This window comes from Lepidothrix coronata, unplaced genomic scaffold, assembly GCF_001604755.1.
Source record: "Lepidothrix coronata isolate B3197 unplaced genomic scaffold, Lepidothrix_coronata-1.0 Scaffold47, whole genome shotgun sequence".
NCBI lineage: Eukaryota > Metazoa > Chordata > Aves > Passeriformes > Pipridae > Lepidothrix > Lepidothrix coronata.
In genome coordinates this window covers 2,903,070-2,924,632 of record NW_016690227.1, presented here as the reverse complement: position 1 = coordinate 2,924,632, position 21,563 = coordinate 2,903,070, and positions in this window count along the sequence as shown.

Genomic DNA, 21,563 nt, shown 5'->3' with positions numbered 1-21,563 from the left:
GTCAAAGTGGAAAAAAGCATCTTTTCACAGGAGTTGGCAGAGCTCATTGATAAAACTTTAAACTAGATTTCAAGGGAGGAAACCAAGGTCTCTAGAAATAAGTCTGGCAGTGGCATGCCAGTGTTTAAGGTATAATGTCCTATCGAGGTCCTTTGGTCTGTCATCTCTGTGGAAGTAGGGGAAGGAGATTCATGTGGCAGCAAAGACACAAGGGTTATCAATATGCCTGAGAATGGTGGGAGTCAGTTACAGATCACCCAATGAGGATGAAAAGGCAGAAGAAGCATTGTATAAGCAGCTGAGAGAAATCTCATGGGGGACTTCAACTTCCAGATATCTGCTAGAAATGCAGTGCAGGTTGCCCAGGGAAATGGTTGAGTCACCATCCCTGGAGATATTTAAAAGATGTGTAGTCATGGTACTTAAGGACACGGTTTAGTGGTGGACTTGTCAGTGTTGGATTAATAGTTGGACTCAATGATCCTAAGGGTCTTTTCTAACCTAAATGATTCTATGTAGTTTCATGTATTACCCACTGCAACGGTTTCTGAAAGAACCCCTCCTTATTGAACAACTGTCTAAACAACTTTCTTACTTCTGCTCCACATTCGGTTTGCATATATCAAAGATTATAATTTTGAAAATGATACACAGATTTTGGAAGCTGTGTAATCTTTACTTATTGAAAAATAAAAGTAATCCATTTCTGCTTTTAAGGTGTGAATGCATCAACTGATCTCTTAGACATGTTTTTTAAATATTATGCCATTAATCCTAGAAATCCTCATTTTTCTGTGGTATGCCTCCTACATTAATAAAGCAAAGATAACACAATATAGCACTGTATTTTCAGAAATTTTCTTTAAAAAGCAGAACTTTATTCCACGGTGCTAAAGAATCTGTAGATGTTGCAAAGCAAGACATGAAATGCTGTAAGCTATTGAATTTCCCATGTAAGTTTTATCTTGAAATATTTCAAAGTATTATAAGGTATGAATTTTCAAGGAAAAAGATTAATTTGTAGACCCACGCAAACATGACAAAACTAAATGAGCAAAGTGTCCTTTTCTGTTGTTATTGTCCTTTTAGCTTTGTCAGCCATTAACTCCAGGACTGCTGTTGTACAAGTTCAGGCTTCAACAGCACTCAGTCTCTGGCCTTTTGTTTAACATTTACTGAAGGTGATATCTATGATTCTGTCTAATCAATGCTAGCCAGAGTGAGCTTTCTGTAAGATTACCAAGGTGAAACTGCTTAACTGCATGTTATTCCCAAGAAATTTTTCTGTCATATTATGGAATATATACTCCAGATTTATCATCTGTGGAACTGGACAAGAGTCACTCCTGGGCATGTGTATGTACTTGTTACCTTTTATAGGTACTTACATCTCAAGAGGCCATCAAGTCTTGTGTTGTGACTAGATAATCACAAGAGAGATAAGAAATTCTCAATCATTAGCACTTAATTTATGTAAGAGTATGCCTGAAGTTAAAATAAAATTTTAGGGGAAGGTTCTGTCTGGATAAGGCTGAATGTAAGACGATATGTGACCATTTAGCTGTGTAGATAGATGATTTAGGAGTGTCACATTGTGGTCAAACAAGTAATTCAGTTCATGTGTTTTTCCTTAGCACCCTCTCTCTTGAATATTTCTTGAGCAATGTCAGTCCGGAGGCTTTGGTAGCAGCAGTCTGACTATCATTGCAGGGTTGCCTGTGGTTTCTGGTGTGTTGTTGAGTGGCTAAAGTAACTATGGAGTAGAGCAGCTCACAAGTGCATGCACCCTCTTGTGCAGGTGCAGTAATTCTCACAACTGCAACACGTACTCTCCTTACTGTCTGTGCTTGGTGTGGTCAGTCCAGCATCCAGCCAAACAGGTAACCTTGATTCTTGAGCTCTTGTGAACCTGATCATATGAAGATGGCCATAGAGTCATAGAATATCTTGAGTTGGAGGGGACCTACAAGGATCATCAAAGTCCAACTCCTGGCCCTGCACAGGACTATCCCAAGAGTCATGCCGTGTACCTGACAATATTGTCCAAATGCTTCTTGAACTCTGTCAGGCTTGGTGTTGTGACCACTTCCCTGGGGAGCCTGTTACAGTGCCCAGTCACCCTCTGAGGGGGAGAACCTTTTCATAATATCCAGTCTAAACCTCCCCTGACTCAGCTTCATGACATTCCCTCGGGTCCTGTCACTGGTCACCAGACAGAAGAGGTAGGTTCCCGTCCCTCCACTTCCCCTCTTGAGGAAGCTGTAGAATGCTATGAAGTCTCCCCTATGTATCCTCATTTCCAGACCAAGTGACCACAGCCACTCCTCTTACGGCTTCCCCTCAAGGCCCTTCACAATCTTTTTAGCCCTCCTTTGGACACTTTCGAATAACTTTATATCTTTCTTAGATGTGGTCATCATGCATCCCTTTCTGATATTAACCAAGTTATGTTTCTGACCTTGCTGGAAAACTTGGGTATCACTAATCTAGTATGACACTCCATATAAATAAGAAATACTAGTGTATATATAAGTGTATAATACTAGTGTATTATATAAGTGTATATAATTTTATTGTCCCCAGCAGCCCATGTGCCACGTGCAGCGGAGGTCCGGGGACCCCGGCAGCCCCCGCGCCGTGGCACGGAGGTCCAGGGATCCCAGCCCCCGGGCATGGTCATGGTCAGCCTCTGCCCTAGCCCTGGTGGGAGAAAGGAGAGAAAGAGGGGGAGCCTCGCCGGCGGGTACTGAGCCCCCATGGAATGTGGGTAAAGCCTTCGAGCCTGCGCAATGGATGTTTTAGGTGAGACACAGTATGCGCGGAACTGAACCCACCCTTTAATCCTAAGGTTCATCTACCAGGGCTGAGCAAGCTTGGACAGTGGCAGCAAGGTCCTCAGGACGTAGGTTTAATTAGAATGACCTTCTCTTAGATGGATGGCCTTACAGGGCTAAGCGAGCTCCATCTGCCCAGGTTTGGAATTAGAGTTGTCCTTCTCCTAGGATGACTGCCAGAAGGCTAGTGAGCCCATCCTGCCCATGGACATATTATATTTGACCCTTCATTTTTGACCTTTCTGGCATGGGAGACCCTACCAAAGTCATGTACCATTGCCAGCATAGCTCGCAACCTCATAGGGGCACACAAGCTTCTTCCCTACTGAGACCCCACAGCCCGCCAGACCCCCTCCCCCTCCCTCAAATTGGACTGAAAAACGTCTGTGTGCTCCGAAGTTCCTCCTCTCTTCTCTCCTTCTCCGGGGTGACCGCCGGGAGCCTGTCCAGCATGTCTGGCCACCGGGGCCCGGGGCCTGCCCCTGCCCAGGGAATACACGACAGGTGCTTCTCTAGACAGTGGTTCTATGATTTTTATGATAAGGTCCATCCAATCCCAGATTTGTTCACCCTCAGTTCTGGCCCCCAACATTCTCCTTCGGGAATTGGGTTTGAGGTCTTTGGGACTCCTTCTTCCTCATCTTCATCTTCTTCAAAGCACTTTCAGTCCTTGGAGCTTCTCCAAAGTTCTGGACTTGAAGGTCGCTGTGTCTGTGATATATCTTGTTTGTTCAAGCTAGGGTGCAAATATTCTTAAACAGAAAGAAGGCCTACCTTGAGGGAAGTCTAAACAAGCTAAGGAATTTAAAAGTTAGATATGAAAGGGGGTAATAGGGTTGGGTAAATGGGTAAACTACTGTGCTAAAGGGTGGCATATTATACAGCTACATTAAAATCTACATTTACTACACAGTTACTTCTAAAATCTATGAAAGTTAAAAAACCCAAAAAGCTCTGGGGCACTGAAGACCAGAAAGATTGAAACTAAAATAATATAATTTCCACAATACTTAACTTTTCAGTCAACCTTGTCTTATACGAGAATGTAAAAAGATGGGAGAAGATAGTTCCTGTGCTATGGAGGAAAGGAATTTAGAGCAGTGTATGGGTCAAAACGTTTCTAGCCTTTTGAGGCACTAACGCAGTTTATTTAAACAGAATCTGTATCTCAGTGTTGTAAGAGACGAGTTAAAACATTGAATTGTGTTACACAGTAATGAAATCACACACAACACTGCATAATTTCTTTGTAATTATCGGAGTGTTTTTTCCACAAGCTAAACGGTAGTATTAAGATATAGTTAGATGGAAAATCGTCATTTCTGAACAGTGACTATTTCTAATTCTCTTAAGTCTAAACTGAATTATTGACCTGTTACAGTCCTGGGAAATGGTTTAAGGAAATGTGCTATACAAGATCTGTATAGGACACCTACATTTTAGATTAGATACTCTATTGCTTATAATTCTTGAAACCATATGGACATTTAGGTCAGCACTGACAATGTTTATTTTTAGTCAAAGAATTTATGTGCTCAAATAAGGATGTATATATTTTTCTACAGTGAAAATATATTTTTCAATGAAAAGAAGTAACCTTTTTCCAGCCTGTGCATCAGTAGTAGTCTGAAAGTTGCTGGAGGTGGTTTGTGAAGCATGTGTGTGTTAAAAAATTTTACTGGAGACTGTAGTTGACAAATACTGACAGCTGCAGTTGCGTAGATACAACCTTAAATATAAAAAAAAATCAAGATTAGCTGGCAACATGACTCTAAACCCCTTAATTGTTAGCTTGAACAAAATGCATATACTGGAAACACTAATAATTAGTAATTTTCTTGACTGAGAGGATTTATATTACCTCAATTTTCTGTGTAACCAATAAAACACATAATTATTGCAATGATAATTGTAAATCACAGCAAAATACAAGTTGTCAATTTTATTTAATTTCTGTTAACTATTTTTATGAGAGGTTTCAAATAGTAATAGCATACTGCTGAGGCAGAAGGATGTAAAACTGTTTCTCATGTCAGATTGGGTAATGGCAGAGTATCTAAAGGTCAAGAAGTGTGCTGAGTATATTAATAGAAAAAGGTATTCTTAACCTAAGCTATTACCCAAGCATTGTCCAAGTGATGAGAGAATATTCCACTTTGAGCAAGGCACAATCTATAAGCCTTCAAAGGTCTGATATAATCATAGAAGTTGAGGTTTAGAAAGGACCCCAGGAAGTCATGTAGTTCTTAACTTTACTCTGAAAAAAAAAAGCTACCTGCTTGGAAACCTTCTTTAGAGATGCTGCTCTTACCATTCTTAAAATAGATAGAAAGAACATATAATAATATTCTATTATTGCTAGATACTGTAATAGAGAGTAGTAATTGAAATATCCTATTGTTGCCTATCCTGCTGCTTCTCTCTGTATCTCACAGGAAAAAGACAAAGAGGTGCCTACAAGGGCATTATGTTACAGGCAGTAATAACTTGCAAAGGAAATGCAAGGAAAGAACTAAATAAGTGTGTCCTAATCTAACCAAGTTTCTAATTTTATGAGTAAGAAAAGGCTGGGGAGTAGGGCCAGGGACCCTGTGTTGAATTATTATTTCATCATACTCTAGTATTTGATTAATTCCTTAATCCTTCGCTCTGTTTCTTATATAAAGACCAATTTCCTTTTCTAGTCAGATTCTCTTTCACTGTCTTTTCCTGGTGATCGTTCCATTCCAGGACTCTGTCTGAAGACTTCCAGTTAAATATTACAGAGGGTTTTGTTCTTTATAAAGCAAATGACATATGAAAAATTTGTGGAGACAGTTTTCTTGTAATTCAGAATTTGGGCTTTTATCTAAATAATCATGTGTATATCATAGTGAAATATGTTACTCATATTGATATTTTAATAATCAATGCCTCAAAAAAAATTAGCTTTTTTTCCAAATCATCTAAAATGAAATCCAGTAAATCCCTCATATTCCAAACTGTATAATCTGTATGTTGCGTCTTCAAGTTGTGACAAAATGTGACAACACTTCTCATATTGCGAAACCAACACCAACTTGGAAAGTCTCCTTCTAGTCTGTAAAATGTATGATATAGTCCCATTGCCTATCCAGGTGAATCAAGAGATCTTTTACAGATGGTAAAAACTTACTGATTTTCTTATTAATTAGTTCGGGAAGGTGAACAAACTTCACAGTACTGTGTGGACTTCTGGATAACTTCTAAACTTGAAAGATACCTTTAACACGTATGTTTTTCACAGTATGCTTGTTTTCATAATATATTTTTCCTCTTTTCACAAGAAATGATTGATTTGCAGGAAGTGATTACCTGTAATTTCTACTAAATTTCTTTTTTTTTTTTTTTATAAAATTCCATCTGCAAAAAGTTCTTTGAGAATAAAGTATTTCTGTTTAGGCTCCATAAATCTAGGCTGTAAAATCTAAAGTATATAAACAGAATCATAATGTTTCTCCCAGAGAAACCTTTTCTTCCCCTGGTGGCTCATTTAATTTATGTACTGTAGTGTAATTGTGTTTCAAATAATTATCCAAAAAAAGTGATAATAGAGTCTATGAAATTTTCTTTTTAAACAATTCTTCCTTTATAGCTTTCCCTTACTTATAGGCAAACAACACAGTTTTAATTATTACATTAACAAAAATAAGTTAAAGAACAAAGTTGTATTTACTGACACTTATGGCCATGTTAATACCTTTTCACATTAAAAAAAAGTGTTTCCCTTTGGAGCAAACTAATACAACAGAAACTAGTAATTTCACTGTTGCAGAGCATAAGAAATAGCATCTAAACATGTTAGAAGGGAATAGATATGTGCCGTTTCTATTATGAGTTCATGCTCTGCTAACTTCCCAAACAACTGAAACTCTTCACACTTCAAATTTACAGTGTAAGCTGAAAGCCATACCTTTGTTAATCTTCCTTAGACCGGTAATACTAGTCATATCTAACTATGATCTTGATTTTCAACTTTAACATTCACATTATTTCACCATTTACCAGATCTGCTTTTGAATTGTAGCAGTATGAATGTCAATAGATTCAGGAATGGGTTTTGGTTGTCTTTTTTTTTTTTTTTCTCCTAGGGCGTTTAGAATGCTCATTTCTTCTCATCTTCTCTTCAGGAGGGGAACAGATGGCTTCAGAAATTCCTCTGGACCAGAGACAACATGTAGTTAATAACACTGTGAATCTTACTAAGAGTTACTCCTGTGTTTAAAAGCTCTAAGCTTAATGTGATAACTGATGTGTTTGAAATTAAGCACATGAACAAGCCTTTACAGCAGGAGTATAAAGAGTATAATCTCTTATACCAGGACAGAATGCTGAAAAAAAAGAAGACTGGAGAACAAGGTTTGTATTCTTGTTTTATTTCAAGAAAGCCAAAAATCAGTCTTCTGTCCCCTAGATTAATAACCTTACAAAGAACAATTCCACTTTTGGTCTCCCTGTGTTGCTTTGCAAGGTGCACCTTCATTGTTACCACGTTACATACTTATGAATCATGGAAACTGCTTATTCCTATTATATATACAGCTTTGTGAACTCATTTTGGAATAATAGTTTACAAAAAAAATAAAATTCTTAATGCTATTTCTTTGGAATGGACTGTTGAATACTTGGGAGCCTTTTATAACCATAAAATTTACAATAATACTTACTAGGGAGGGTTTATAAAAGGTGATCATGTAAGACAATTTTTATACAGGGAAATACTGAAAGATGTTTCTAAAAAGGAGCAACAGACCACAATATGTAATTCTCTTAAGCAATAATAAATTGCCCATATAGAATTAATGATCTCCAGACATTTCTTTTAAAAGACTTGAAAAGAACTAATTAATGTAGCACATTTCAAGCTAAGCAAATTGCAATGAAAAATGGGGTTACTGGAAGCTATAAATGCAATTCGTAACTGAAGGAAAAGAGCAAAACATCACTCAGAACATTAAGGAATGCAATTAAGGAAAACATTTGGAAGTACTTAATTACATCTGCAGAGGATAGTTGAGTGAGATCTGGTGCCTTGCATTAGTAGCAATATCAAAGCTTCAGGAGATTGCTTAAGCATAAAGCAGGTAGACCGTTTGCTATCAGGATACTTGATTTGACATGCAAAAAAAATATTTCTTCATTGATAAATTATGCAAATATCTGAAAAAATAATTCTTAGCAATGCCAAATTTTGAATTGCAGGAAGAAAAGACAAGTAGACAATAAACGCATACTTTCTTGTTGCTCCAAATGCCTTGGTATAATTAACGTATACCAAAATAAAAAAACACGTGAGAAAATGCGATAGACTGTAAATCAACTAGAGCTTAATTTTGCAAATTGCAAAAGTATATGGTCCTAACTAAGCAAAACTGTGACAAATTTTTATGCTTTCATCTATTTCATATCTCTTATTATAACATTCTTCATTGGAGTTTGAAATTAGACATTGATCTAATAGGTGAAACTCCTAAAGACAGGTGTTAAATCATGTACTCTCTCTTTCATAGAAAAGTAAAAGCTATCTTTGTGAAAGCACCAGGGAGTGAACAAGCCTGAGGGGTATCTGGCATGGAGTAGCTTATGTTCATATTGCAAAGAAAAAGCATCCTCTGGAGCAGATAGAGAGTGTCGAGTGCGCGTATCAACCAGGAGAGCTCGGGTGTTCTTTGCATCTCTGCTGCTTGCAGGCAATGGGCCTTGGAGAGAGCCGTCAGAGCAACCACAGCTAAGTCTCCTCCTGTAGGAAGATCTCTGCACAGGAGCTCAGAAGTAAAGTGGAGAGTATCTGAAGGGCAAAGCAAGCTCACTGTGTAGCTAGGTTCTCCTTGCCTGCCTTGAGCTTATTCCTAGTGAATAGATTGGCTATAGCACCTTGTTCCCTGCTTCACTTTCCCTCTTCTACTTGATCTGTTTTCTTGTAGCTGTTATGATTTCAGCAATGAATGCTTCTAGCTGAGTGTTGGTACTTAAAAATGTCATAACTGAGGTATTACCAGACATATGTGGAATCACAAGTCTAGATTCACTGATTAGTAACTGGATTGTCAAATACAAGGGCCAAAAGCATTGTGTTCTGCCCCTTCAACTTTCTAAAACAGTAAAACATCTCTTAAAAATTATACGTATTTGAAACTTAGTTGATGTTTTTTGAATATCAAATATTTATGTCTGTATACTCTGCTGCTGTCTTATGGCGGGATATTACTGAATGATAAATGAAAATCACCAATAAGAGGTTTTTTCCCCCTTCCTTGCAATGCAAAAATTCGTCTATAATTGTTTTTATTGCCTGACCAAGCAAGCTGGTCAGTTACCAGTGAGCATTTTAATATTTGATGCATTTAATATTTGATCCCCAGAACTTTCAGTGTACAATTGTTTTAATATCTTTTGGTGTATATCTAATATAATTGCTTTATTGGTCTGTTTCATTGATCACATGGATAACATTAGCATTTTTACTGGTGGTGTTAGGACAAAGCACTGCTGAATAAGCAAGGAAGTCTTTGTTTAATGTAATATATAAATGTGTTTCTATTTAATTTTATTTCTTCTTCATGGACATTGTTGTGACCTGTGCTCATTATGAATTTTATACTCTGCAGCAAATTCTAAAATTAAATAAATAAAATAAAAGGGAAACTAATTGAAAAACAGGGATGTCTCAGAATTACAGTTGGTGAAATAGCACTGTAAAAATAAAGAGTATATAAGAGACTAATAATTATTACAGAAAAAATATCAAAGACTACATGAATAGAGGAAACATTTTTAAATTGATAATATTAGTGTTTGATTAAAGCAGTTCAGAGTGGGAAAAATGTTTCTGTATTTCTTATCTGTGTATGTGTAAGGTTTTGCTACTCTCACCTCAAAGACAACTTCCACCGGAGGAGTTTTTCAGGAATTAATAAAGTTATGTAAAAAGTGACTTTTGTATTAATTATTATACAATAATTTAATGAGGACTTTGAATGAGACTTTGTAATCCAAAAATGAAAGGAAAAAGTAGCTTGTCCTTCTCTGTTTTCACTGAGAAGCCTGTTTTCATGACCAAGTGTGTAGTCCCTCTGTGACTGCTATGTGACTAACCGTTGGATGCCACATAAATCTATCTCAATGCTCTGGTCTGCCTTTTTGAGACCCTTTTATACCTGCTGACTGCTTTGATCTTAAATTTCTCAGGTGAATTCTCCCTGTAGCTGCCTCTTAGATATGAGGGCTTAAGATTTTACACCACCTTTTAATATTGTTCTTTCCTTCTATGCTTCAGTATTTCAGCTGCACTGCAAAATATAACTGATCTGGAGCACACAGAACTAAAAGACCGTGATTATTTTTTCTGGGTAATTTTTAAGCCTGTCCAATTCCTCACTCCACTTTGAAGCATGGCAGTCTAGTTTGTGGTTTGTAGGGAAGGGAGTGAAGAAGCCATACTTTACAGCATCTCCCTTGACTGATCTTGGACATGGGCTTTAAGGGGCTTTGCAGCTCTGGCCCCTGTAGTTATCATCAAGTTCTCCCTTAGGGGAAAACCTGTGATAAGGTCATCAAGAAGCTTGTTTATCAGTATTGGTAGTTAGGGAAATACCTACATAGCTAGATACAGGACTCTCCATCAGTAGTAATGGTATTTTTAACACAAAAAATACCCCAACCCACCCCCCCAAAAAATCCCTCACAAAAATTAATAGATCTTTTTGGCTAGATTGGAAATGAAATGAGATTTTACAGAGAAATTTCCTCTGCCTAAAATATATTAAGTTTCAATATTCTTCCTGCTACAGACATGCTGACTGGCCTAGCAACAACATTCCTCAATTTTGTTGGAAGGTGACAGATTTAGAAAGGAGTAAAGAATAGGCTATCAAATTTGTAATCTGCTTACTACCTAGACTTTCAGATGTTAGAGACTGCATTTTAGGATCAGTCTTAGAAGAAAGGAGAGTAATCTGCTTTCTTCCCCCCCTTTTCTTTTTTGAAAAGCTATTTGCTATTTTTTTACATTAATGATCTCTCCTGTTTGCTAGCTCATAGTTCTTCAGATATGATTGGTAGTTTACATAAAAAGCCAAGCATGCAACGATTTGGCCACTTCCAGGAATGTTTAGCTGAAGAAAAGAGATCTCAGAAATACAATGCCGGCAGCAATAAGCTGCTTCAACTGTACCTAGATGATCAAAGGAAGACAACGAGTTGGCTGCATCTTTAGAAACTGGAAGAGTTTTTATAAGTATTGCAAGTCCTTAGATTTTTTTACACATTAAAGACCATGTGTCCTTATTTTGAAGGGGATTCTGGATGTAGTGCATGGGATCAAACTGGGCCAGGATTACTGATGGCAAAATAACACTATTTAGTTAATCCCTGACTTAATTAGAAGGTGGGATCTTTGTAGTCTGTGTAACTCAGGTATTGAGTGTGCAAAAATTCCATGTTAATTAGTCCTACCTCAAAATGATATATGTTTTACTGTACTGTAATGACTTAGTTTTTCTTTACTCTTCATACTCTGAGGAATTTGCCCATTTTTTATCACTTTTAAGAAAGAGTAATGGAAGAATGTTGTGTAAACCTTCAAGGACTTTTGACAAAAGCTGCAAAACCAGATAATCCTGAGGCTGTACCCGTAGGTTAAGTTCAAAATGCTACTATATGACTACTGCTACAGCAAATGTTACAGTAATTAAAATACTTGAATGAGTACTGCTGTGAATGCATTTCATAGGGCCCACAAAGGGCTAAATGCACACCAGTAACTATTTATAAAAACTATGCATTTGTTTTTGTCTGACTGAGTATAGGACTCTCTGGACTTATTTGGAACCAGAGGAAAACAAATGGCAGAGTTGCTCTTTTTATTTCCAGCTATATAGTGCAAGCAGATGGGAGTCAAGTTGATGATTCATTTTAATGATTTAGTTGGCTAATTTGTCCCAGATTTGCTCATTTTGTTCACGGTTTGAAGAACCTGCAAGTATTTTTCCTTTGTGCAATAACGAGTACAGTAAATGCTAGTTGGGTCAGCCTGGTAGTTCTCTGAATTTTGTCTTCAATACCAGTAGAGAATTCATTATCTCCTGTAGTCACATTTGTAGAACTGGAGTTTAGCTGTCTACTTTGTCTAACTGGTATTATAATTCAAAGTCAGTCAGCATAGTAGTGTTTCAGTTTCCCATTTAAAATCATGACAAAACACACGTAACTATAATGGGCTGAATGTTTTATGTTTCAACAATTATATTTTGTAATGCATAACTAAAAATTATTATTCTCTCAAAAGAGAATATTTGCATGGAAAGAAATTGCCAATATTAAGTTGGATATTTTTCCATAAGGGAAAGAGACCTTTGAAATTCATCTTTTCATCCAAAGTTTCAAACTGGTATTCTGTCTGTCTCTCCTTTGTGGCCATTCCTTTTTTCCTCACTGTATTCTGTTTTCTTCTGCTCCATTCATTCAGTCAAAGACTAGATGTTAGCCTTCCTTTTCTTCTGCTTTCCCTCTGTTGCCCCTTTCTGCTATCCCCATCCTTCACTGTCTAGTCCAAGCTGTTGCTTCACAATCAGTCAGACTCTATGCAGCTCCACAGTGGTCTCTGTCTCTACTTTGATAAATACTTGACTAGTCTTACTCTAATGAAACCTTTTTTTCTCTTTCTTCAATGAATATAAGATCTAGTTTTCCTTGAACAGGCAACATGCATCTTGAGTGTAGCCTGATTTTAAAGAAAGTGGTTCTCTTGAAACGGCTTTCTTAGCACTATGTGCATTTGCAGTGCTCTAGCAACGAATGTGTATATAACTAAACATGAGACTTATCTTTCCCAAAGGAAGTCAGTATTTTCAAGGGTTGTACACAGGAGGTAAATATATATAAAGATATACATGTTTCAAACTGGAGTGTGTTTTATCATTAATGTTTTAAGTAATTGTTAATCTATGCAGATAAACTATTATAAATTTGACTGCACAATTGCATTTCCATTCAAAACCAAACACAGGGAAACTTGTCAGGCTAAGTATGTGACCTGAAAAACAATGGCAAACACCAATAATCATTTTTTAAAATATTATTCATTCCATATGAAATGACTGACAGATGGAAAGTGAAATTTTCTATCTACCTCTTTGGACCGACACAAGTGGGTGGTTAATTCTTCTTCTTTGGCAAGAAGAAATGAGGGCTACTAGACTTCTATTTCCTCTACTAAAATGGCGAATGTTTTAAGTAATGCATCTGCCCGCTCAGTAGGAAATCTACAAAGCAGTGGCAGCCACATCATCACCGGTTAAATTGGTAAACATTTTTGCTTTTAAATAGGATGGTGTAATACACAACCGCTTCCATGTGCTCAACGGACAAGCCATGACAAAGTAGGAACAAATATGTTTTCCCTTTAAGCTGTCTATTAGCTATTTCTCTTGATACTCAATGACATATTCAGGGTGTCAACATCTCTGCCTGGTGCTGTCGTGAAGAGAATTAAAGTTATTTCTACATGCTGTGAGAGAATGCTTTTCAGTGTTTCAAATCAGTGCCTTCTTAAAAATGAATTAGAGTAAAGAGCAAGAATCAGATGCTAATTACATTTTGCATGACTTTATATAGAGGATCTTTTGTCTCACTTGAATAAGAAGCATTTTTGTGATTACATTTTGGTTTAGAATCCTTTCTCAGGAGCTCTGCTTGAAACAAGAGCATTTATGGAAAGATAAATATTTTGCAGGGATCTTATTAGTACAACCGAGTATCATAATTTTTTTATTTAAGTTATATAAGTCAGATATTTTCCATTGTTACCGTTTTGTCAGCCTGAAATAATGAATTAAACTTACTTCCTCTGACCCTCTAGAAACCGTGTGAGCGTATATGTTTCACTGGAATATGCTGCAAACCTGGTTTATTTTTTCAGATAATACTTTTTATTTTTTTAGAACTTGAGAGGTTTTTTGATGCCTTTTATGCATGATTGCTTTTTTCATTCCTTCTTTTCTTTCTTTTTACTATTTTCATGAAAAAAAACCAAAAACCTAAGAAGAAATGAAAATCCTCTGTTGAATCACTTGGTTATTTTTGATGTTTCACCTGTCCTGAAAGTTGTCTGACTCTTAATCTGCTACTACCAGATCTGAGTCTAACTAAAAATACCAGCATCTTGTCTGGTTGCTAGCTCATGTTAGTGGAGGTTTAAAAAACAAAACTAACATGATTCTAGTATGGGGTAGAACTGGAGTATTTTATTGAACTCAAGAACACATTTTAAGGGCCTTGGGGGCTGGACATGTTAATGAAGGGAACAAGCTATGTTAATTAGGAAGTTACACAAGTTTTTACTGCAGTTTCCAAATAGTTAATTTTTCTTCAAGCAGGATTACACGGGTTTAAACATGGTTCGATAACAAAATTTAAAAAAGTCCTTTCTTAATTCTGCTGGTGCCGGCTGAATTCCAGGGTTGTACATCAACAGGTCTTATGACAAGGGTCCAACTTCTTTAGATCACGAGATGTTTGTCAGCCCTTGTTTTCCAAGGTTTATGTTTCAAATTGACCAAGCTTCTTTTTGCTGAGAGCTGGGTTTGGGCTGCTACACATGTTCTGTTTTGTTGCTGTCTTACAACTCTGTTGAGCGAAAGGCACCTCACCCAAAACAGAGAAGCAGCAATATGTTTTATTGAGGTAATTAATAATTTGGCAGAATTGAATAAAATCAATGGAATTTAACAAAGATTAACAGTAGTTAACCAAGGTTCAATAATTTTGATGGCAAGGTTCACCCCATTAATTACTGCATGGAAGAAACACAAAGGAACATTGAGTTAGAATGTGCAGTGGGGGGTAAGGTGTATCTGTCACACTCTACCCCATGACTACAGTCAACTTACTTCATGTCATAGGGTTGTGATATGGTCACCTCTTGCCTCTATGATATAAACACTTGATATATCGTGTTGGCACTCTTGACGATCCATGATAAGAAAATAGCTTTCAGTATAAAATACTACTATGAATTTTATGTTATTTTTTTATAGTATGGGGTGATTTCACATGATGAACAAGGAATGTTTGCTCTACTAAGTACCAAAACTTTACATAGAAAGATTCTAAGTAAAAAGTGTCTTATTGTTAGAGCTAACAAAACAAAAACAGGATGAAGGATTAGAATCAAATTTCTTGTTGCTGTTAGAGACCACCTGAATAAGGTTTCCCACCAATTACATTTTCCATTCTTTTCACTCTTTTCAGATGATGTGTTTATTTTGCATCATGATGAACAGTAATCAGGATTATTTGTCTATTTTCTTGAACTTTTTTTTCTGCAATCAGTAGAGATCATCATGTTGTAATGCTTTTCTTAATAAAGTAGGATTTGTTCCAATGGAGATAGGTAGTAGATCTTGATACAATGTATAGTTAGATTGTAATAATTGATGAGAAGTGGCAGGAGCTGAACAGTTAAAGTCACAGCCCATAATTTCAGTAAAATTAAATCTACAAATATTTGAGAGATTACTTCTATCTACAGTGATATTGTTCAGAAATATAAAATCACAGAGGGTTCTCATAACGAACACATCAATTTCCAATATACAGCACTATAGTTTCAGAGGTTTTGTCAGGATGGATCTCAAAATGGCAAATACTTTGTTCAGTGTCAAGACAAATGTCTTGGGCTTTAATGTTATTGCTTTCACAAATCCTTGTTGTTCTTGCACAACACATATATCAACATCAACAATCTGCTATTTATTTCCCCTTTTTTAAGCCCATATTCTGTGTTCTATTCTACAAAGTGCAGTTCTGTAATGATTTAATTTCAGCTCAATGATGTGGTATATAATATATACCAAAAGCTTGGATATTGTCATACTAAAAGTTGTGGATTTATTGTCAGTAGGGTCATAGGCAAAATTGACTAGACACCACCAGGATTAGAATTGCCTTTCAAATTCAGTTGCATTTTCCCAGATTACCTTTTGAATTTCAGCAGGTAAGGTGCCTGCTTCACCTTTTCTTACAACTGCTGCCACAATAGATTGTACTCACAGCTAAACCTGAATACAACTAAGAGTGAGAAACACATTACCTTGGGCTGCACCTAGTGCCATTCACAATTCGTTGGTTGCCGCTTTCCCATTGGGATACTACATCAGAAAAAAACCATTGGTTAGTTCCTAATGCAATGGAGAACATTGTAATGGATGTTCTAACTTGTGTAAATTACTTGTTGCAGACCTTATTTGTTTACTAAAGCTTCAGCATTCATGCTGTGTAAAATTCCTAACAGTATTCGTAAGATACGAATCACATCCCTTCTTGATTGTTTCAGAGAGGTGAGGGTTCAACCATGCAACCACTCTGACCTTTCGGCATGGGACATACTTAAGAATAGTGACCAAATAGGTTTAATTGCTGAGATATTGATCTGTATTACCAGTTTCACTCGTTTGAGGGAGCATGGTGAATTAAACAACACTCACTTGTTGGCCTGTGTATTTAATAGCATAAACTCTAATTTCAGTAATTCGTGAGGATAAGGTTTGGTTGATTCTGGGAGTAATAAGATAGTAGATGGATACGCAGTAGGTGCAGATATAGGTGTGCTAGTGTCGGTGGGAATCAGGGAAACATTAAACTGCTTACTTCCCACTATGGCACATGCCCCATGATCTTGACAGTTAATCAACACACAACCTCCCATAATGAATACAAATAGCTCCATTTTCATTGGATATTGCTGCCCTTTGTTGGGTTTACCTGGTATTGTTACATGTGTGCAGTTGTCTAAAAGGACAAGATTAGAAGGCCCTTCGGCAGTACCATGATCATATGGTAGGACAGTGCCTGCAACTATAATGCAAGTGTTAGTGTCTCCAACCTATGTCCAGATTCCTGGATACGGACTACTAACACTTAGGTAAAACATAAGGTTGATGTGCATGTGAGGTGGAAGCCTTCTTTCTTGATGCCCCACTGGTGGATTTTGGATATGTTGGGTTTCACTGTACATGCGAAGGCAGAGATTACTTCTCCTGTGAGTTTGCTTGATTACTGCACTCTGCACACTTGAGTGCAGCATTCTCAGTAAGACTGCTAAGGAAAGTTTCCTGTCCAACCATCCAGAAGCCACTCTGGGAGTCACACTTACACCATCTGAGCTGGGACCAAAGCTGCTTCACAGCGGGCAGCTCCAGTGAGCCAACAGGTACCTCAGTTGACTCCCTACACACACCACACTCACACAATCAGACCAGGTTTTCTTACCAGCTTGACCCTAGGTTTCCCATAGCAGAGTCTTAGATGTCTTGATCCTTAGAGTACTTTAATCATGGTGAAATAACAAAATAACAGCTCAAGCTAACAAACAGGAGCCTGTATGCCTGGTTAGTTCTTCAGTGGCTGCTGAGAGATCTGCTCTGAAATGATGAGCTTCCTTGGAATAATGTTTCCAGGGTGTGTGCAATTACTGCAGCGACTGCTCAGCACCTTGTTCAGGAGAACAGAGATGAAGCCTGATTTCTCAGTATTCTGAGATTTACTTTTTTCACATACATGCTCCTGAGTCAAAAAATGTATTGTTCATATTTATCACTTGTAAAGTCCTGTTTTATTTTCTGTTTGGTAAATATCACTTTTCCTCTGCAGGACATGCAGACAAGCAGTACTTCCAAGATCATGATGAAGATGACACTCATATTTCTGTTGGCATTTTAGACCTGAGTTAATTAACATTTTTATAGGAGCAATAATTAACATTTTATGAGCTGGATTTCCTCATCCCTTGAACCTACTTTGGCTTCACTTCGTACTGGAACATATAAGTGGGTAATGTTACAAAATGCTAATGTTCAATTTGGGTTTAAGGGCAAAATGCACTTCATAAACGCTGCTGAGTTGCAGTAATAGCACAGAGCTCCATTTGAAAGAAAAAAAATGGCAGAAACCCCTTAGCACCAGTCCAAAATGCTAAGCTAACACTGAATAATAATTATTCTATAAATGTTATTCTGTTTGCTCTTATGCTGGCTAATATTGTCTTAGAGATATGATAATCTCTCAACTCTCTGTATCTGTGTTGTTTTATAGTTAGATTGTAAGTGAATAGGGGCAGCCTTCTGTGATCTAGTGGCACTGTTAGAAAAATGGGGTTTGGAGTAAGGTGCTGAAGTGCTGTCCTAAAAGTAAAAATTTTAATAAATGATCCATTTGATCATGTGAGGAGATGTCTAGGGAAGCAGCATGTTTTAATGTCATACCTATAACCTAGATTAGTTGCTCTCTGTAGCACTCCAAAGTTTGTTCTTTATGCCTGCAACTCCATTGTTGACAACAGCAGACACAGCAACCCAAATTTGAAGCAATAATAACAACATGTATATTAGTGCCTTTTCAGACATAGCATCTTACATTGTATAGAAAATGCAGTGAAGTGTGTATCTGTTATATTTGGTTCAGTTTCTATTCTTTGCAATAGTGGATTTCTCTGTAAGGTGTCCCATTAATTTTAAAAGAACAATTATTATCATTAGTTCTATAGTTACAGAATGTAAACAGATGAAAGACTTGTTTTCCTGTATTAAAATACAATCAAAATGAGACAGAAATGCATATAAAAGTTCAACCGTGATATGTTCTTAATGCTTTCATGAACTGAATAACATATTTTATTAAGATTTCAATTCACAGATACCTGTAATTATATTCTCTCAAATGTTTTTCTTTATCAACACAGTATTCCAGTGCCATTTCTTTTAGCTCCCTGGACCTTAGTTTACTTATGATGAGTAGTCTGTTGTGTTGTGTTTGCCTCACACCATATTTTAGTAACTTTATTGCACCAATTCTTAAGCTGAGAGGGAGAGTGCAAAGCACAAATGCAGTGTGGATACATGGCAGGGACATAGTGACAGCCAGTGATTGTATCTTTGCACAGACAGATTTAGATTTGATATTCATAGGGATCAGTTTGAAATGTCCTGTAGGACATCTGTGTTATGTTTCGCAGGACTCATATGCTTAAGATATTCCTAGAATCAGTGGGGGAAATAATGTGTTTGTTCATAACTGTCATATGCTTATTTTATGGGATAAAATTTAATTTATCTACTATTGTAAAGTTATAGTAACTCTGAAAAAAGAGTCTATATTTTTTGTAAGTATAAAAATACATGTACATATGTGTGTATGTACAGTGTCAGCAGTTGTCATTACCAAACTTCATTTTCCAGATTTATTGTACATCTTGGTGTTTACATGAGAAATATATATATATGTGTGTATTTGTAATATGTTTTTTTCCTCTATGAATCTGACTGTCTACCTGTCATTCCACTGTAATATTCTGTCATTTACCAAGATTAACTGGTAATAGCTGTATCTTTTTAGTTCTACCTCATGGTAAATCTGTAAAGAGAATGCCCTTTAATCTGAAAATTACTTGTAAAATTTAGGTGAGAAACCACATTACCCAGGTTTTACAGATCTATTTTTAAATGTGTACAGGACTTAGTATTCTTCTAAATGGAGTGTGTATTCAGTAAGTGCATGTTTATTATGTAGATGGCTATTACCTTGGAAGCTAAGGAAGCTTTCCCTTTTGTTCCTTTATGGGTGCTAGACCAATACCAGAAATGTTTTTTCTCACTTTATTAAATCTAGATATGATTTAATGGTTTTTAAAGCCATGCCCCTAGTAATAGTAATAATATTGTACTGCATTTTTTACCTTATTGCAATTACACTGTAGAATAAACCTACTGTTTAGTAACCTTGCTGTTAATGTTGGGTACAATTATATTTCTTAATTTTCATGCAGTTTTAATTTTTAGATAAATTCCCTGATAAATCTAAATGAAATAAAACTAAATCATGCTGGAAGCACACACACAAAAGATTAGTTTACTGGGAATAATGTGTTTTGGAGATTTCTTTTTTTGGTTTCTTCCTTGGAAAAGGAATGGAGAGAGAGCGTATTGTATTTGATGAAAATATTGTACATTACCAAAGGATAATAATAAATGGAAAGAAAACCTTTATCCATATCAGCTACTTGTTTTATTTTTAAAGAGAAAAAGCTCTCAGTTTTTCTTCTCCTGATTATTTTGCTATTTGAACCCCATAGATTAGGAAGAAATAATGAATGCATCCTGTTTAGAAAAAATGCATTCCTGAGGGGTATTGCAGACATTTTGCAAGGGTTACCGTCACATCGAGTTTTATCAAAATAACTAAAAAGATTCTTTTTCAACAATGTCTATATAACTGAAAAAAACTAACTCAACTTATTTCTTTCACAGGCTTTGCAGGCAGTTTGCCTGGTTTGTGTAAATCAAATAATTCTACAAGATATGAAAGCTTGAATCACAGGGCATAGCGTTAGGAAAATTATTCTTGTGGTATTATATGTGTCTATCTTTAAAAGAATCCAAGTAACTATCGCTTCAAGGGCAAGAACTGTCTTACACAATCAATGAAATAATTGCTGAGAGTAAGAGGGGAAGGAGGGGTCCTAATTGGACCCTGAAAAATTGACTTGTTAAATTGAACTTATCTGGAAGTGATTCTTTAAACTAAGAAGTAATCTGTTAGGATTGACATGAGAAACCTGATATGCAATTATTTGGTTTTGTTAAGTTGCTCATATAAGCAAACTAAATCCCTCTTTAGAAACTGGGGTTTTTTAAGTGTCAGAATAGTCATTATTATATGTCATATTTCCAGTGCAACAAACTATTAAAAATACTGATTTCTGTGTGGCATCTTATTCTGTCTTTCATTAATGACTCAAAATCTCTCTGAATGTTACAGGGATGAGTTCAAAGGAGCTAGCTAGTTGTGCAGTGGTTTTTTATGTGCTCTTGTAGTTGCAGTGCTTTATTTACAGGTAGAGAAGTTGCTGCTTTCCCTTCTTTCTAATAGTATTTTAGCATAAATAATTAAACTGGGATAGCCTGATTCCAAATACAAATTATAATGAAACAAAATGCACTGCGTAGACTGCGTAATTTCCCTGCCTTCCTACAGAATATATGGAACACTGTTGTAAAAAACAACCCTTTTTTTTTCTTTCTCTTTGAGGTAACTCTGAGCAACTCTGGCATCATTCCTGGTATGGCAGCAAAGTGCCATAAATGGGAGTTATTTCCCTGGCATACACTGATCAAATTTCTGAGCAAGTGAACCTGAGTTTAAGTGAAGATCATATAAACCGTTCTGCTGTCTGTGTTCAGCCATCCAAGAACTCTGACATTTACCCTGGAATACATTATAGCATTGAACTCTCAAGAAGTATTGCAGTAGTTAAAAAAAAAAAGGTAAAAAAAGTAAATGCTGCTGAGTATTACAGCAGAGTTATGAGAACAAAGTTGCTGAGTGGTAAGATATAGTGCATAATTTTTAATTAATTAGTTTAGAAAAGTGTAAATATTTCTAATCCATCCATCTCCAAAAACAACCTCAACACAAAGTCTCGAGAAAACTCTAGCTCTTGTTTTTCTTATTATTCTTCTGAATTTTTTGCTTATTTGTTTGCCAAGCAGTACATCTTACATACTACTTTCCATTGATAACACCATAGAAAGCAAACCAAATTACAGTCCAATTAACCTACTAAGACTATAATAATCAATGTGACTTATGGATATAAATTCTTGGGTTTTGCCCTGAAAACTTCTCCATATTAACTCTTCTGAAGCCTTCTGTTTTAAA